The sequence below is a fragment of the Moschus berezovskii genome, chromosome 23 (assembly GCF_049115385.1).
Source record: "Moschus berezovskii isolate FMDL1 chromosome 23, NW_MosBer_1.0, whole genome shotgun sequence".
Classification (NCBI taxonomy): domain Eukaryota; kingdom Metazoa; phylum Chordata; class Mammalia; order Artiodactyla; family Moschidae; genus Moschus; species Moschus berezovskii.
The window spans coordinates 55,803,258-55,823,084 of NC_142482.1; the positions used below are offsets into that span (position 1 = coordinate 55,803,258).

Genomic DNA, 19,827 nt, shown 5'->3' on the forward strand with positions numbered 1-19,827 from the left:
GTGTGTGGGGTTGGACGGGTGACTTGTCCGGGTTCCCTGGTTAGGGAAGCATGTGTCGGTGTTCTGGTGGGTGGAGCTGGATTTCTTCTCTCTCCTTTAGAAGACAATGGGCTGCTTTTCTGGGAGCTGATGTCCTCTGCCAGTATTCAGAAGTTGTTCTGTGGACTTTACTCCGTGTTCAAATGTTCTTTTGATGAATTTGTGGGGGAGAAAGTGGTCTTGCCATCTTATCCCTCTGCCATCTTGTTCCTTCCTCCCCAGAACACTGGATTCTTATATTCCACTTGGTCGTGGAGTATCTCTTCCCAGCTGCTCCAGCAAGGCGCAGCCGCTGTACCTTACCTTGGACGAGGGGTATCTCCTCAAGGCCGCCCCTCCTGCTTTGAATGTGGATCAGCTCCTCTCGGCCCTCCAGTGCCCAAGCAGCCACCGCCTCCTGGACGTGGTACAGCTCCTCTCGGCCACGGCCCCAGCCCTGGGCGCGGGGTAGCTCATCTCAGCCACGATTCTGCACGTGGTCGGTTGCGCCGGAGCCGGGCGTCTCCCGCGTCTGCACCCAGTACAAATTTATTTATAGGCAGAGATAGCTTGGAATCCCTGATAGCTCAGTTGGTAAAGAATCCACCCACAACGCAGGAGACCTGGGTTCGATTCCTGGGTTGGGAAGATCCCCTGGAGAAGGGAATGGCTACCCATTGCAGTATTGTGGCCTGGAGAATCCCATGGGCTGTATGGTCCATGGGGTCACAAAGAGTCGGACTGAGTGACTTTCACTTTGAATTTGGAAGGGTCACTCATGGCTTTCAAGGCAAATGCAGAATGAAGCAGTCCCACTTCCTGTTGGGGGCACTTTCCACCTTGAAAGCCATCGTTAAGTGGACTCAGGTAGAGGACCGATGTTTACCACTTAAACCATTTTGATCTTGTCAATCAACCCCGGCCACTGAGGCTCTGAGCGTGGGACTCCGATTTAGGGGGCTAAATGTTTTTGAATGTTTGCTGCTACACAAAGACCCTCCTGCAGACCTACTTAGCTAAAGGAAGACCGTAATTCTTACTTTAACCAGAAGACAGGGGTTTCTTAAAAGGCCACTTCCTTTCCCTCATTTTTTTTTTTTTTTTGACCCAGCTGGCTGCACTCAAACAGCGGATGGTTCTCAGTGCAGTTCAGGGGCTGCCTCTGTCTTGACAGGGCAAGTAGCCAACTGGATCTTAAACCAGCCAGTAAACAAGATGTACTGGAATTGAAGGAGGGTTGGTGGAAGTGCCTGCCGGGGGAGGAAGCTGACCGCGGGTGCAGAGTCGTTAACTCCAGGGTTAACTGCCCATTGAAAGCCCTGCCCTTTCTCCAGTAGGTTCTCATAGCTACTGCTCGCTCTGCACGGGAATGGAGATGCTGCACCAGATAAGAGTTGGGGACAGCCTGCCTTGGTTCGCGGGGTTATAGCGAGCTTGCCAAACGGCTGAAGGGGGTGGCAGAGAGCATCTGCTTTTTAAAAAGAGTCATAAATGTAAAATTAACACACCATATCCTGTTTTGAATGGCCTTCCCTCACGGCTCAGTGGTAAAGAATCTGCCTGCTAACGCAGGAGATGCAGGTTCCATTCCTAGGGTGGGGAAGATCCCCTGGAGAAGGAAATGGCAACCCACTCCAGTATCCTTGCCTGGGAGATCCCATGGACAGAGGAGCCTGGTGGGCTACAGCCCATGGGGTTGCAAAAGAGCTGGACACGACTGAGGGACTAAACCACAACAACAATCTTGTTTCAGAAACAGCCATGCTGCAGCAGCTCTGCCATCTTTCTGTTTGAACTGTGAGCGGGGTTCAGGTCAAAGGTCTACCCCACCCTCCCACTGGCCCAGATACACTGCGCTCAACCAGGGCAGCGTCCCAGTAAGCCCTTTGCCTGAGGCCAGGATGCCTTGCTCAGAGTAAAACCTCCAAAGCGGTGGCTTCTTGCCCCTCTGGCTGTTGGCATCACTCACACAGATCCTTAAGTTTCACTTTCACACCGATTCCACCCAGTTTGTTTTCCAGGGAGGCTCAGGATCTCTTTGCAAATGATGCCCCAGGAGGCCTCGGCTGTTTCCCCCAGTCCCAATAGCTTTACGTTCTATTTTCAGCCCCTGCACACGGAAGCCCTTTTGTTTTCTCTGCAGCCGTCATGCTGACACGGCGTCCCTTCCCCTGTTATAATCCGTCTGTCTTTCTGTGTATTTATCTCTGCAGGGATGTAGTTCCGAAGAAAGAAGAGTCTGCTACACATTGATTCCTCGCAGCCTGCTGGGCTGTTTATGTCTTTACAAAGCACTCGCCCCAGAAAGGAACACGGATGGCGCTAGACATCCCAGAAAACAAACCGCCCCAACATCAGGTAATCGAGCAAGCACACAGGGAGCTCACAACACACCTATTTTTTCCTTTGTATGAGAACAAATGGTGTCCGGGAATGCACACACTTGAGTGTCAGGGGAAACAAGGCTCACGATGCCGCAATCAGGATTTCTTCCTTTCCCAGGCCTCCTGTAACCACCCGCGGGCAGCCAAGCCAAGAATGGGAGTGGATTCTTGAGTGGAAGGCTCCAAATGAGACTCTGGAAGGTCCTGGCCCCCAGAGATCTTGGAGGTAGCGGCTGGTGGGGATCTGAAGTTTCTGCCTGGCTTCTGATGATTCCCTTGCATTGATGGTTACTGCTGCTAAGTCGCTTCAGTCAGACTTGGTGTCTGACTATGTGCGACCCCATAGACGGCAGACCACCAGGCTCCCCCGTCCCTGGGATTTTCCAGGCAAGACCACTGGAGTGGGGTGCCATTGCCTTCTCCGATGGTTACGCTACCATTCCAAATTCCTGAAATACAGGTGCTTAGCAGATGACTTTTCAAAGGAAACTTCCGGAAGCTGATGAAAATTGCTTTGGGCTTTGAGAAGAATGGGGTTTCCTGCTGCTGCATTCCTCCACAGAGGGCTTCCCTGGTGGCTCAGTAGTAAAGAACCCGCCTGCCAGTACAGGAGATGCAGAAGATGTGGGTTCAGTCCCTGGGAAGGGAAGATCCCCTGGAGAAGGAAATGGCAACCCACTCCAGTACTCTTGCCTGGAGAATCCCATGGACAGAGGAGCCTGGCAGGCTGCAGTCCACGGGGTCGCGAAGAGTCAGCCACAACTTAGCAACTAAAGCAACAGTCTTTCACCCAGACTTTGACATAGATACATGATGATATTTTAAAAGGCAAGGCGCAGTCCAGGCAGCATAGTTGTGAAAGACGCTGGGGCTCCCCTGCCTTGGACCCTTCTAATCACAGCAGAAATGGAGTGAAGCCCAGGAGCTCAGCCAGCCATCCTCTCCCCTCCCACCTCCTTCCCTTCTCTTCCCCATGTTCCCAGGCACCGGAAGTCACCCTGGCATCACTGCTGTCTCCAGGGGTCAGGCTGCGGTTTGGGGTTGGTCTCAGCCTGTCGGCCAGGAATGTCTGGGGGTGCTCCCCTGGGGCCCTGCTCCTGCAGAGCTTCACGGACAGTCCCCCCACTGAAGCTACCTGGAGACTGGACCAGTCCTCATGGTTCTCATCATGATGGCAGGTTGTCCCCACCTCTGTGACAACCATCCAGGAACTCAGAGAAACCAAGATACATAACTCACAAGTCCTGGGGGCTGACGGTGAGGGAGGGAGAGAGAACACAGACCTGGGCTTCTGCCTTTCCTGGGGTCCGGGGTGGGCTTCCTAGGACAAAGCGTTGGTCTCAGGAAGAGGAAGGCAGGAAGGAGAGAAGGGCAGGTGAGGCAGTGGGCAGGGGAGAGAAGTGGGAGTCCCCCTCGGAGGAACCGCGGTCATTCGTTGAGCCAGGGGGTCAGGAAGGAGGCTCAGAGGAGGCAGTGGCAGGAGTGAAAATGGTGTGGAATTACGTCTGGTTAACTGTGGTGTTGGAGAAGACTCTTGAGAGTCCCTTGGACTGCAAGGAGATCCAACCAGTCCATCCTAAAGGAGATCAGTCCTGAATATTCATTGGCAGGACTGATGTTGAAGCTGAAACTCCAATACATTGGCCACCTGATGCGAAGAACCGACTCATTTGAAAAGACCCTGATGCTGGGAAAGATTGAGGGCAGGAGGAGAAGGGGACGACAGAGGATGAAATGGCTGGATGGCATCACCAACTCAGTGGACATGAGTCTGAATAAACTCTGGGAGTTGGTGATGGGCAGGGAGGCCTGGCGAGCTGCGGTCCATGGGGTCGCAGAGAGTCGGACACGACTGAGCGACTGGACTGCACTGAACTGAAAATAGGAGAGACTTGATCAGCAGGAGGATGAGGCTCCACAGAATAAAGAGCAGGGAACTCCCAACAGGAAGGCACAACTGGGGGTGCCTTGGAAAGTCCTTACTACTTGGAACTGCTGCCTCTTTCACTGCTGGAAATGAGCCTTTGAAATCACAACGAGCAGAGAAGCACAGTAAGAGGAAGACCATTCATCATGGCATCTGTGGACTGCCTTAGGCTGACTCCTAAAAATTAGCCAATATCAGCTGTTTGTGGCTCAGCTGGTATAGAATCCACCTGCAATGCGGGAGACCTGAGTTCGATCCCTGGGTTGGGAAGATCCCCTGAAGAAGGGAAAGGCTACCCACTCCAGTATTCTGGCCTGGAGAATTCCATGGACTGTGTAGTCCATGGGGTCACAAAGAGTTGGACACGACTGAGGACCTTTCACTTTCACGTCACTTTCAGCTGTCCCAGGAGATGCGCGTGGTGCAAGGTCACCGAGACAGGTTATTTTGGAAAACAAGGAAGAGGGTGGAAGTGGACAGGCGGTGCAGGAAAGACTTCAGACAGCAAGACCCCTTGGGATTCTAGGGTGACGGGAAGGAGATGGAGATGAGAAGCCTACAGACAGGAGGCAGGGCGCAGTAAGACCAAAACGGTACCACAACAGAGCCCTGTGTGTGCTGTGATTTTACTCGGAGTTGACGTAATTTGGGAAGCAGAGGAGTATCTTGAGGGAAAAGAAACCCTAGTATCAGTGAATTTTGCAGAACATAGAGTGGGATTAGCTCAGTTTCTTCTATCAAAACAATGCACCCAGGTTCAACGGAATAAAGTCAGGATGTAGTAGAGTGAAAACAGAAAGTAGGAAAATCAGAGTTCTGGACGGGGCATCCTCACCTTCTGACTTACCCTGCACTCGTGGCCCCAGGCAGACAGTCTTACTACAAGCGCCTCCCTTTCTCCTGAGAACTCACTTCTACTGAGCACAGTACATGTGCTTTCTTATTTAATCATCCTAACCACCCTGAGAAACAGGTACTATTATTCTTCTCATTACACAGATGGGGAAACTGAGGCCCAGCAAAATTAAGCAACTTGTCCAAGGTCACTCATAGAATAAGTGGCAGAATCCAGACCCAGATTCAGGCCAGTAGGACTGAAGTCTATGCTCTTAACCGGAAGCTTAAGAAATGGTTGTTAAGAAAATGGTTCTGCAGATACATTCCAACAGGCGAGGGATGCAGTTATACCAGATTCAGGAGCAAAGCTCCAGTACCAACCCGTCTGGAAAGATGAACCGGTGGGCACCCAAGCTCCCAAAGCATATACCGCAAACTTGGATATTTTTACCTCTGGCTTATCCCCCCACCCTCCCACCTCCCTTCCAAGTATTAGTAACACAACATTCTTCTGATAATTTTTCCTTTTAAAGGAGATACTACTCTTTCTAAAAGGTCAACCAGCTAAAAATATTTTGCTTCGATTTTCCATGAGCTTTTCATCATGATTTCGTTGCCTCAAGCTTTGCCTGGAAGAAACAACTGGAATATTTTCCACCCACGGAGAGCCCTTTTTCAGGCCCTGGCGCCAAAGTTTCTCTTCTCCTTGTTCCTTCCCTGTTTTACCCGCTTTGGTCTTATCAGTAAGGTTCAGAAGAACCAAAATAAAGGCTTTGTTTTTAAAGACTGAAACATTGCTTTGACATTTAAAGACAAAGGGCCCACATTCCTTTTTAGCAAATCCCTGTACTAAAGCAAGGACTTCCCTGGTAGCTCAGCTGGTAAACAATCCTGCTGGAGAAGGGATAGGCTACCCACTCCAGTATCCTTGGGTTTCCCTGGTGGCTCAGACAGTAAAGAATCTGCCCGCAATGCGGGAGACATGGGTTTGATCCCTGGGCTGGGAAGATCCCCTGGAGAAGGAAATGGCAACCCGCTCCAGTATTCTGGCCTGGAGAATTCCACGGACAGAGGAGCCTGGCGGGCTACAGTCCATGGGGTCGCAACCAGCTGAACAAGACTAAGCAACTTTCATTTCGCTTAAAAAAGCAAAGGCTGGGTGCAGTTGCACGTGAGTAAATTGAAATGAGGGTTTTCCTCGGGGCGGGGCCTCCGGGTGCTGTGGAGCACCTAGCTGTGGGCAGCTCAGCAGCTGTGCCCCAGGTAGAGAGCTCGGAGAGGCACAGGTTTCCCCCACAATTTGCAAGCAGAGTGTTCTCATGAAAACTTTCATAAGCTGAAATGGAGCAAAGGAGCAAGACCTAAAGACACAGCTTGTAAATGGATGCACAAAATAAACCGACGCCATTTTTGCCTTTTGCCTTTATTCTTAAAAGCAAAAATCCTCTTCAAATTTCTTTCAGTTTGTGAAAACAGGTACGGGCATATCTCAGGGACACTGTGGGTTTGGTATCAGACCATCACAATAAAGCAAGTCCCATGGTATTTTTCGTTTCCCATTGCATATAAAAATAACAATAAAACAGTAATAAAAACTTTTACTGTAGTCTATGAAGTGTACATGGCAAGCCACTCCAGTACTCTTGCCTAGAAAATCCCATGGATGGAGGAGCCTGGTGGGCTGCAGTCTGTGGGGTCGCTAAGGGTTGGACACGACTGAGCGACTTCACTTTCACTTTTCACTTTCACACATTGGAGAAGGAAATGGCAGCCCACTCCAGGGTTCTTGCCTGGAGAATCCCAGAGACGGGGGAGCCTGGTGGGCTTCGGTCTATGGGGTCACACAGAGTCGGACACGACTGAAGTGACTTAGCAGCAGCAGCAGCATGAAGTGTACAATAGCATTATGTCTAAAAACAACATATGAACCTTGATTTAGAAGTACTTTCTTGACAAAAAATAGTAACCATCATCTTATCCCTCAGTGAATTGTAGCAGTGATGACAAAGATCACTGATCCCAGATCACTATGACAAGTGTAATGATGAAAAAGTTTGGAATAGTGTGAGAATTAGCAAAATGTGACACAGAGACATGAAGCGAACAGATGCTGTTGGGGAAATGCTGCCAATGGACTTCAGTCCCCACTGTGGTCATCCCTGCTGGGGTCCCAAAAAGTCAGACATGACTGAGCAACTAAGCACGCACGCATGCGCGCACACACACACGCTACATCTATAGCAATGCTTCCCTGTGAACAGAGTCAGCTGAAGGTTCTTTGCCAAGCGTTATGAATAATTTGTCATTAACACATTCTTTCACAAACCGAGGGCATTGACAAGGGGTTGCAGGTAGGGGGACCTGGCTGGGATGCTCTCGCCAGGCAACCTCAGGCCATGGCCTCTGAGGGGAGGTCGGGTCCCAGCTGTGTCTGCAGCCAACCCTCGCGCTGCTGCTGCTGCTGCTGCTGAGTCACTTCGGTTGTGTCTGACTCTTTGCAACCCCATGGGCTGTAGCCCACCAGGCTCCTCTGTCCATGGAATGCTGGAGTGGGTTGCCATGCCCTCCTCCAGGGAATCTTCTCAACCCAGGGATCAAGCCTGCATCTCTTCTGTCTCCTGCATTGGCAGGCAGGTTCTTTACCACTAGTGCCACCTGGGAAGTCCAACGCTTGCACTCGAGATGTCAGCTTCTCCTCGTATCCAGTTACACTTTCAACCTGCTACTACTTCCTAAGCAAGGAGGGTTTTTGCTTTTGGTGGGTTTTTTGTGTTTTTTTTTTTTTCCATTAAAAAATTTTCAGTTTAAACATGAAAAATAGTCTGCCTTTTTTTGTTCCAACTTTCTTGATCTTTAAGCAGGCCTCACGGGAAATTCTTAGAAGACTCAGAAATTTAGGAGACCAGGAGCAAAAAGTAGAAAGCAGAGATGCCCAGGGAAGGGTAAAAGTAAAAGATGAGTTCTGTTGAGTTTTTGACTATTTCCCTCTGGATCACATCCTCCCATTAGGAGCTTTCTCTAAGTACGATACTCCTCGGGGCTTTTAGAATTGGGTGAAGTTCATCCCAGATATACCAATGCTTTACAAGCAAAAAGAAAACAGGCCACAGAAGCTGAGATAGAGGGGAAGGTGTTTGCTGGAAGTTCCAGCCCTTCCCAGGAACAGAATCAGCATGGGAACCTCCACGCCTTAACTCTCAGCTCCCAGCAGAGCTCAGCCGAGCAGAGCAGAGCACTCAGACTTAGAAGGAGCTGTTCACTTGTCCAAGAGCCTTTTTTGGAGTTCTTTATTCTATTTGTTTTGGTTTAACTTTTAAAAAAAATGTTATTGCAGTATAATCGATTTACCAATGTTGCGTTAGTTTCTGCTGTACAGCCAAGTGAATGAGGTATACACATTCGTACATCCCCCACCTTTTTAGATTCATTTCCTGTGTAGGCCATTACAAAGCATTGAAGAGTTCCCTGAAGTATACAGTAGGTCCCTATTAGTTATTGCCTTTGTATATGGTAGTATGTAAGTATGTATACATCAATCCCAATGTCTCAATTTATCATTCCCCTCCCCTTTCCTCCTTGGTAACCATAAGCTTGTTTTCCCCATCTGTGACTCTATTTCTGGTTTGTATTAAGGTTTTAGTTTTTTGGGTTTTTTTTTTAGGTTCTACATATCAGCAATATCATATGGTGTCTTTCTCTGTCTGACTTCTCTTAGTAAGATAATCTCTATCCATGGTCTATCCATGCTGTTAAAAATAGCATCATTTCATTCTTTTTTACAGCTAATATTCCACTGTATATATATACCACATCTTCTTTATCCTGTCCTCTGTTGATGGACATTTAGGTTGCTTCCATGTCTTGGCTGTTGTCAACAGTGCTGCAATGAACACGGGGGTGATGTATCTTTTCAAATTATGGCTTTTTCCAGACATGCCCAGGAGTAGGACTGCTGGGTCATATGGTAGTTCTGTGTTTGGCTTTTTAAGGAACCTCCATACCATTCTTCACAGCACCAATTTACATTCCCACCCAAAGTATAGAACGGTTCTCTTTTCTCCACACCCTCTCCAGCATTTATTGTTTGTAGACTTTTTGATGATGGCCATTCTGACCGGTATGAAGTGATACCTCTCTGCAGTTTTGATTTGCGTTTCTCTAATGATTAGTTATGTTGAGCTTTTGGTCTTCTGGATGCCAAGGACTTTTTAAAAAATTGGCAGTGTAGTTGATTTATAATATTGTGTTCGTTTCAGAGTACAACATAGTCATTCAGTTATTTTTTCAGATAGCATTCCTGCAATTGCATAATAATAATGTATAATAATGTAATATTATACATTATTACAAGATGTTAAACACAGTGCCCTATGCTAAACAGTAAATCTATTTTATGTACAGTAGTTTTATCTGTCAATCCCAGGATTTTTTCGTAGGTTCATCTCATTTGAATCCTGAGGTCCTGGAGACTTGTTTACACAGGGATTTTTGTGTAGAAATAACCTTAGTGGTTGTATTTGGCAATTTGCAAATAAGCCACTTAGCTGGCGTTTTATAGCTGCTGGGAAAGAGCTCCTAGTACTTCTCTTTCTGTGATAATGAGGGAACACAGTGAGCCAGGGAAACCGAATGTCAGCTCACAACAGGAAACTCAGGGAACTCTCAGGGTTCCTGCACTTACTGGCATGCCTGGTGGGGAGGCAGCCTCCCAACACAGCGTGAAGATCGCAAATACACCCTAAACCCAATCACCTGACTCAGCTTGTTTCATGATAATATCAGCTGGAGCCTTCTCAGTCTAAAGGTTAAATTCAAAACATGAATAGGTTATACATCCAGATACATACAGTTGGCCCTCTGTGTCCTCAGGTTCTGCATCCTGGGATCCACCCAACAGTGGATCAAATTCCAGAAAGTTCCAGAAAGCAAAACTTGAATTTGCTGCACATGGACAACTATATACAACTACTTAGATAGCATTTTCATTGTATTAGGTGTTATAAGCAATCTGGGGATGGTTTAAATACACAGAAGGATGTGCTTAGGTGATATGCAGACACTGTGCTGCTTTACGGGCGTCCCTGGAAGCTCAGTGGTGGAACACACCTGACGATGCAGGAGACCTGTGTTCAATCCCTGGGTCGGGAAGATCCCCTGGAGAAGGAAATGGCACCCACTCCAGTATTCCTGCCTGGGGAATCCCATAAACAGAGGGGCCTGGAGCGCTACAGTTCATGGGAAAGCAGAGACTGACACAACTGAACGACTGAGCACAAACGTGCCATTTCATGTGAGGGACTTCTTTCTCAGATTTTGGTCTCCATGGGACTTTTGGAGCCAGACCCAAGAGTCCAACTGTATCTGATAAATGCCATATATGTGTGTGTGTTATATATACATATATATATTTTAAACTTTTTATTTGAAATAATTTCAAAGTTACAGAAAAGTTGTTAAAATAATACAAAGAAGCCTCATGCTGTCTTTATCCAGATAAACCAGATTTTAACACTGACCCACATATGCTTTATCATTCACTCTCCCTTTATATATATTATTAATATAATGTATAAATATTAATATCATACATAATGTTAGTATTGCTGTGCTTAGTCGCTCAGTTCAGTGCAGTTCAGTCCAGTTGCTCAGTCGTGTCCGACTCTTTGCGACCCCATGAACCGCAGCACGCCAGGCCTCCCTGTCCATCACCAACTCTTTACTGTCCAAGCCACCAGGGAAGCCCAGCGTTAATATTAATATAAGTCAGTTACAAACATTGTTCCTCTTTACCCCTGAACATACCAGTATTTGCCTGAGAACAAAGATATCTTCTCACATGAACACAGTATAGTTCTCACATTCAAGAAATGTAACGGTGATGTGACACTGTGATCCAATCTACATGTGACACTGTGATCTAATCAACAGTTCATAAATTATGGCTGTAAGGCATTCCAAAAGTGTTAGTGCAGCTATTTAATGTTTTAATAAAACAAAGGAAAATGTTTTACTCACTGCAGATATCATTCATGACAACCTTCCCACCAATTTACATTAAAAACAAATTATTAGCTCCATAAAATATTTACTGATCTATCTATTTTCAGCTTGTTTATCATCTAGCACTGAAAGCGTCTGAATACCTCTTTATAAATCCAGGAAGACCTTCTGACAATCCTGCTGGCATCAAGTTGATTTGAAAGATGTGACATATTATTACAAATGCAATTCATGGTAGGAAATTTTAAAATGGTAAAATATAAGCTTTAATGTTTTAGCAAGATTTGGGCTTCTGAGGCATACAAAAATGAAAACATGGATGAGGAATATTCTTTATGAAAATTACCCCTGTCCCTAAAAGATGAGGAAATGCACAGTTAAGAGCCACGCAAGAAGCCAACAGCAAGAGTCACTAACCCAAGGATAGAACCATCCTGTTCCAGTGTTCTTCCTTCTTAAAGTAAGGGGAGAGGGATGTTTTCCACTGGAAATGTGTGTGTGTGTAATCATTTCATAGTAACATAACATGGAATTGCATCAATACACCTACTTACCTTCAGACACACAATCTTACCTCCCTTTCTTCTATGTCATTGCAGAGATGTCTTACCTGGTCAAGGCTCCCCCAGGAATCCATCAAGCTCTCTCTTTCCCACCCTTCCTTCCCCAGCTTGCCCTCCTTCTCCTTTGGCTTTTTCCCCGAGGCCTGGAGCCTACTCAACTCTTGTCCAGAGAGTCAAGTCCAAGTGCCCCTTGCCTGGAGCAGGTTGAGATGGTGGGTGTTGTGCCTGGGGTGGGGCGGCGAACTGGGAGGTGGCGGGGTCAGAGACAAGGGACCAAATGGACCCAGGAGGAAAGAGCTACCACGTGAGTAGCAAGTAAGGCCTTCAGTCCAGAAGGAGAGAGCCTGGGTTGATGGGAAGAAGTTAAAATTAACTGATAAAATCCCAACATGCAGAGATACGGTAAGGAGCGAAACAACACATCAAAGGACTAAATACATCTCTGGCAGTAATGACTAATTACGAAGTAGCTTATGGTATAAAATAAACTCTCACGCATACGACTTGGCTTGAACTAATTTGCAGTGCCTTGAATCCAGGTCGTGTCCTGATAAGAGATGTTACTGAGAATTCCCATCAGGCGTTCCTTCCCTCCATTAACCAGCTTTAAAAGAAGAAAGGGAGAGGCCACAAGGGGAATTTGAGTTTTCCAGTTCTAGGCAAACCTGCCGGGTTGGGGTCAACGGGTTTCACCTCCCTCTGACCGGCTTCTTTGCTTGGGAGGCAGCTAGGCAGATTGGGTTTCAAGAAGTCACGCTCCCAGAGCCAGTCCAGGTGCTGTTGACAGCAGACACAAGCGCTAATGGGGAGAACGAGAGATAAGGGCCTCAACAGCAACCAAAATAATGCAACAACTCAGGTCAGGAAAGAAAAATACCGCTGGCAGCAAGGTTCTCTCTGTCACAGGCAGTTAGGGCAAAGCAGACTCGCACCCTGCAAGGCGCAAGCAGCTGACCGGGGAGCACGCCTGTCATGTTGCTGGAAAATGCAGGTCAGAATGATCTCCACGTGCACGACTTTGTGAAGCATGTCTGCAAGCCGGGATTTATTCCAACAGCACCATCCCGGGTGGTGCCAGTGGTAAAGAACTCGCCTGCCAGTGCGGGAGATGTAAGAGACACGGGTTCAATCCCTGGGTCAGGAAGATCCCCTGGAGGCGGGCCTGGCACCCCACTCCAGGATTCCTGCCTGGAGAATGCCACGGACAGAGGAGCCTGGCGGGCTACAGTCCATGGGGTCACAAAGAGTCCGACACGACTGAAGTGACTTAGTCTGCAGTATGTAGTACACGCAGTTGAAGCTGCGGCTCCCGCGCCTGCTCAGAGCCGGCGTCCGGCCCTCCGCGGCCTCCCGTCCGGGCCTCGCCTCGCACGCCTCGGCCCCGCGCCTGGCTCCCTCGCTGTCCCCGTGTCCGCCACTTTCCTCTGTCTTCAGAAACACCCCTCAGGGCCCGACCTATCGCCACGTGCTCTGTGAAGCTGCCTCGACTTTCCCAGCCCCCGGGGCCTCTTCCTTGGAGGAAATGCTGAGACATTTAGCCTGCACCCCTCACTGGACACTGGTCAGATGCAACCTTGGAGTTCCTACGAGGGTCCCACTTAGTATGACCGACATTAAGCCGGGGCCATACGTGGCAAACGTTATCCAGGAAGCTTGGGCCCAGGAAACGCCTAAAGGACATGGAAGTGAGGGGGAGCCTGGCAGAGACCTGCCACACAGGAAAACACAGGGCTGGGAAGGCTCCAGAGTCCCAGGGCCGAGCAAAGGATGGGGACCTCACATCAGCAGACACTGGAGGCTAGAGGAACAGCACTGGAGGTTAAAACTCATATGAAAACCCTGCTTCAGACTGAGTGTGCCCGAGCCAGAGATCTGCCTGGGGACACCAGGCAGAACTTCTAAAAATGCTTGGGAATGCTTTCTAGAAGTCCGCAGAGTCAGCTAGCGAGATTTCTCTTACGGCGATAGATGTTTTTCAGAGAATTCATGGCAATGAAACAAAGCCAAATAGGGTTTCCTAACTCCAAACGTTTCAGTCTTTAAATATGTCTGTGTGAGCTGTGAAATCTCTAAGACAGGGGCATAGGAGCTAAGTTTGATCAGACTTACTGGTCCAACTGATTCTTTTCCTCAAAAGCCCGTCCGGGTGAGGGCTCTTCAGCACATACTTAACACAGGCTGTTTACATTTAGTCTGACACATGTTTCATTGTGGTTTAAAAAAGAGAGAAGCTGGGGAAGTTGTAAAGAGAGTGGGCCTTATTTTACCAAATTTGTCAGCGTATAAAAAGCCAGCGTATTTATTTACCAGCTTTGGACAAAAGGATGAGCCCAGACTGGATTAGTAACAGCCAAGATAACCATCACATTTTCCAAGGTGTACATCATAAAACCGGAACCTCACCAAATGATTTGGCATATTTCTCAGGTTGATATTTGATATGTTCCAATATTAAAGACACTGCATGCGTATTTAAGAGAAACAAATTTATCTTTAGCTAGATTGCCCTCATTTCAGCTTATGGAAAAAGCCCAGCTCTAGTGACAGAACCTATTTGAAGGCTTTATTTTGTTAACTTTGGGGATCTTTCCTTCGGAAAAAATCCTGTCTACTTGACGCATATCTACTCTACGTGGAAAGAAACCCTCTGACTCTTGACCATGTCTGCCCCCTTCTGGAGATGGTGCGTGAAGACAAGGTTTATATTGGAGAAAGAAACGCTTTAAAATATAAAGAGATATTTGCAAAGTGGGGCTTCCCTGGTGGCTCAGTGGCAAATAATCTGCCTCTAAGGCAGGATACGTGGGTTCGATCCCTGGAGAAGGAAATGGCAGACCACTCCAGTATTCTTGCCTGGGAAATCCCATGGACAGAGGAGTCTATTGGGCTACATACAATCCATGGGGTCACAAAGAGTCAGACACGACTGAGCAACTAACAACAACAAAATCCTTTTAGGCTTATCAACAGCAACAGATTCTTTCAGGGTTACTTGTCGGTTTCTTATCTCTGCCTCTTGTCCTTCCATAATGTTGAGCTGGTCTTTTATTTATGGGCACTGTTGTCATCTAAATTTCCGTTCAAGCTTTTCATGGTTTCCCCAGCGCCTTTTCAAATACCACAAACAGATCTCTGAAGTCTCGGGTGGATGCGTTTTTCCACTTGATCCTGATTCTGAGGTTAATCAGCACACTGTTCATTTTTTCCATCTCAGCCAACAAACCTGCTGATGACACACTGCAGGCCCCCGCCTGCGGACATCAGACCCTGCCTCCCGTTCCTGAGATACCAAAACTACCCTTCCTTATTTCGGTCTGTTTTGGTTTCAGAATATTCAGGAAGACGTGCACGTTTTGCCTCGATGTGGCAACTTTCCCTGTCCAGGTCACTGGTGGTGGGCATAAACCAGTTGGGCTGACACCAGGGTCTCTGAAGATCAAGAGGTTTGAACGATGAAAGAGATAACCTGCTTGGATAAATGAGAACTTGGGAACCAATGAAATGTGGGAGCACCCCTGCTGATAACGAGCGTCTGTTGACACTGTGGGGCACACTCTGATGACTGAAGACGCCTGATGTGAGTAGGATACTTCTGAGAGAAGAAAACAGGTTAATGCCCCAGGAAGATCTTGTGTGAACACACTGGGGTCTTTCTGCATCCTTCCTCAAAAAGTCTGAAGCCAAAGCCTTGTGGCAGGAGAGTGAGCCAGTCCTGGGTTACCCAGAAAGTGGTCAGTTTCCACCGGGATCCCTTCAGGCTCCCAAGTTGCTATGGCTACTTCAAGTCTGCTCTTGTATTGGCATTTGCCCAAACAGCTGCCCAGGTCTCATGAGAGACCTGTGCTTAACCAGGTAAATGGCTTTCTTTTTTTTAAAGCACTTTTCCCTTTCCCCCAAATAAGAACAAACTGTGAGAGAAAAATGAGAGATGTGGAAATGATTTGGAAGCTGAATACCAACATTATTACAAGGAGTACCTTGTCAATAAAATGGGCCTGGCATAGCTCCTCCAAATGCTTGTTAAAAAGTACAACAGAAGTTATACTTTCGATTTGAAATGTTCATCTCTTCTCACTCACCTGGCAAAAAGTCTCCAGTTTAGGCAAGCTCCAAATACATCTACAGATGCACTAAAGCTTAAAACTGTAGCAGGTATGGCAAATGTCAAGTTCAAGGTGTCAAACTGGTCCAGGTTTTAAAATGTCCGAGAATAACAGACCTAAACTGATGGTGTCCCATTGAAAGTTTCAACCTGCATTTAAGGGGAGACAAAAGAAGCTAACTGATTTCCATGTTTCCTGCAGAAGGTGTGGTCATAGATTAAGTCTAACACGGGGCTTCCTGTGCACAAGGAGTCAGAACTAGGGAGAAGTCCCAGGTCTGATACCTGCCCACTCTGTCAACACGCGCAGGGCCTTCAACAGTCTGAAGTCTCTCAAAATTGGTGTTTTCTCAGCCCTACAATGTCTCCAACCCATCTCTCTATCTTCCCTTATTTTCCACATCAAAGACAACATGCATGGGACTTCCCTGGCAGTCCAGCAGTTAAGACTTAGCCTTCCAGTGCAGGGGGATACAGGTTTGATCCCTAGTCGAGGAGCTAAGACCCCGCGTGCCTCGAGGCCAAAAAACCAAAGCAAAGACATAAAACAGAAGCAATACTGTAACAAATTCAATAAAGACTTTAAAAATGGCTCGTATTTTTTAAAAAATTTTAACAACAACAAAGACGAGACAAGTGTCTTCTTGTAAGACATCCTAGAATCCTACCCATTGATACCAATTCCCACACACACACACAAAGCAAAAGGCACAGGAGCTGTGTCATTTTACAAAAATCTGACTGGTCCTTTTTCTGGTCTCTTAAGTGCCGTCCTGATTTCTTTAATGACCTGGAGTACATGTGTGTCTCCGAGGCCACTACAGATCACACTGTGTACTGAGACTTGTGCTTTTCAGGTCGGACTCTCTGGGGCTGAAGAGACCAACACCATCTCTGCAGAACAACAAGCAAAGTCAAGAAGCCTGCTTGCAGCAGGATCACGGTGGTCGATGACTGCACGCAGCCGACAGGCAAGTCAAAAGCATCTTTCAGGGGTTTTATGCTTACTGCTTTGGCTTCCTTATCTTGTACATATTTGGTTTGGAGAACGCAAGGAATTTGCTGGCTGACAAGTTTATCCACTCTGTTTTCTACGCAGGCTGTTTCCCACTGAGGTCTGTTTCTGAAAAATTCTCTCGGCAAACTTTGCTGCCGAAGCAGCACACGGTTCAGTGGGACAGTTTAAACCTGAGACAAGTCCTCTCTAAAATCCCAACGTGCACGATGTGGAAACGGAGTCTGAAACAGAGGGACCTGGACTTACTATCAAAACTCACGGCAAAGTCTAGGAGGACATCAACCTTCCTCATGAACAGGATTCACGAGAGGACGGAGCCCACGGGATAGGGTGTTTGCTGAGCGCCCCCTGCAACAGGAGGTATTACCTCATTAACTGGGGAGGTAACTGAAGATCACAGAAGTGAACCAACCTGGCCAAGTTAAAATCCTAAATGGCAGAACAGGAATTCAAAACCAAGTTTAACAGTGCAAGACTGGTTGTGATACACAGGTATATTCCTTTTATACCAACAGGTTGACCAACTCTGCAATTAAAAATCACTGAAGTATAGACTTTTAAAGACCATTATGCAATGAGCTGGAGCACGAATTTATGAAAAATAGAAAAATGAAGGTCCAGATTAATGACCTGCCAAAATCATAAAGTTAATGTGGTTTTCCAATTTATAAGTGACCCCTGAACACTGTATCTTAACCTTCTTTGGAAAATTAGTGATAACCTGGCAACTCTTGGTTTTTCTTGTATTTCATTTCCTCACATGTATCTTTATCAGAAAAACATACATTAATATATCTTAGATGAGTCCAGAAGTATAGGCTGGTTTAATTAGGGTTGGTTCACAGATAAGAATGGTCAAAAGCCAGGATAAGATGAAATAGAACTCTTACACCATCTAGTGATAAAACTGTCTCTTTGCAGGAAAACCAACTAATGTATTCTCATTTTATCAATCCCCAGAACTGAAGAATATTCATAAAACTGGCCAAAAGAAAAATGACAATGAATTGTTGTTTAGTCACTAAGTCGTGTCCGGCTCTTTTGCAGCCTCATGGACTGTATCCTGCCAAGCTCCTCTGTACATGGGATTCTCCAGGCAAGTACTGGAGTGGGCTGCCATTTCCTTCTCCAGGGGATCTTCTGGACCCAGGGATCAAGCCAGCATCTCCTGCATTGACAGGTGGATTCTTTACCACTTGAGCCATCAGAGAAGCCCCAAGAACAAAGAAAATAGAAAATTAAAAGTAGATAAACAGGAATAGCAAAATGGGACAGATTATTGTTACGACTCTGCTAGAAGCTGGATATAAACCCAGTTCTACTCCTCGAATCTGCCATAGGTCCTGTTTACACCCTAAAACTTTAGGTACTATTTTATGAATTAACAAATGCTCAGCTTCAAAGGTGGCTCGAGTGGTAAAGGACCTGCCTGCCGATGCAGGAGATGCAAGAGGGGCAGGTCCAGCCCCTGGTCAGGACGACCCCCTGGAGGAGGAAATGGCAACCCACTCTAGTATTCCTGCCTGGAAAATCCGACGGACAGAGGAGCCCGGCGGGTTACAGTCCATGGGGTCGCAGAGAGTCGGGCACGGCTGAGTGACTGAGCATATATATCCAACTTCAAAACGTAGAGGACCTCAGTGTCCACTTGATAAGCCTGAGATATTCCTCCTCCCCAGGAACTTTCTCCATCAGAAAACAAGCTCAGGACTTCTAAGATCCTGCCCGCCAATGAGGGGAACGCATGTTGACCCCTGGTCCGGGAAGGTGCCACAAGCCACAGGGCAATTGAGCCCATGTGCCACCACTGAGCAGGGCTGATGCAGCTACTGCTCGCGGTCCATCTGCACGAGAAGCCGCCGCAGCGAGAGGCTCACGCGCCGCAATGAAGAGTTGCCCTGACTCGTCGCAACTAGAGAAAGCAAAGCCTGCGTGCAGCACCGAAGACCCGGCACAGCCAAAATTATAAACTTTTTTTAAAAAGGAAGAAAGGAAACAAGCTCCGTCTAAGAACTGAGGATCTTTCTTGTAGATTACCTTCCCCTCTGGTTTTGTTCTAAATGGGTGGGCAACAGATATGAAATCCAATGCTTTCTTTCGATGCTCAGTGAATATCAAGGTACCCAAAGACAGATTTCCTTTTACAAAATACTATAAAAATATTACTTCAAGAGCCCAAAAGAATAAAATCAAAAGGGAAAATTTTAATCTCAAGATTTTTAAGGACTTTTTAAGACTCACGGTCAGGAAGGAAAATATATTTAATAATTTTATAAATCTTATGGCTGAATGAAGAAGTTACCTAGAAAAAAAATACATTTTAATGAAGCAATACATGAAATAAGTCAGTATATGTGGAAAAATAAAAGTTTACTTCCACTTTCTTTGCAGAATTTTTAAAGTTAATCAAGTTTTCACACCAGCAGGGTTTGTTAACAATTACAGTGACTGGCTTTGTTGGCCGCAATCTCTTCTTAGGCTGGAGATGAGTGGAGCCTAACTGGGTAACTAGTACCATGCCTTAGGAATCCCTAACAAAAATTCAGAATATGCCTAGATTCGGCAGTGCAAATCCTGAGGATGAGTTTTCAAATCCTTGTAATGCCTGGTCTTCATCTTATCTCATTGTAGGGCCTCCCTGGTGGCTCAGTTGGTAAAGAATCCACCTGCAATGCAGGAGACCCCGGTTCGAGCCCTGCGTTGGGACAATCCCCTGGAGCAGGGAATGGCTACCCACTCCAGTATTTTGGCCTGGAGAATTCCATGGGCTGTATAGTCCAAGGGGCTGCAAAGAGTCGGACACGACTGACCAACTGACCGATCTCCTTACAGGCTCCCTGATACTTGGCAGAAACCAGCCCAGCACGGTGGGGGGTAAATATAGGTAATAAAATAAGAAAAGCCCACCTCAGCATTACTAACTGTGTGACCTCGAGAAGCTGCTCACCCTCTCTGAACCTCAAATGCTTAGTAATCCC

The 19,827-nt window shown here is 46.9% G+C and overlaps 1 protein-coding gene and 1 long non-coding RNA gene across 2 annotated transcripts in view; one reads left to right on the top strand and one right to left on the bottom strand.

Annotated features, from left to right (window-relative positions):
* The window catches only part of TMEM170B (transmembrane protein 170B), a 153,901-nt gene that overhangs the window by 95,676 nt on the left and 38,398 nt on the right, over positions 1-19,827 (bottom strand). The gene's annotated exons all lie outside the window — the stretch shown is intronic.
* Positions 15,445-17,063, top strand: LOC148774209 (uncharacterized). The gene is made up of 3 exons (XR_016036081.1): positions 15,445-15,581; positions 16,689-16,802; positions 16,931-17,063. It is a non-coding gene; the product is annotated as an uncharacterized LOC148774209 (long non-coding RNA).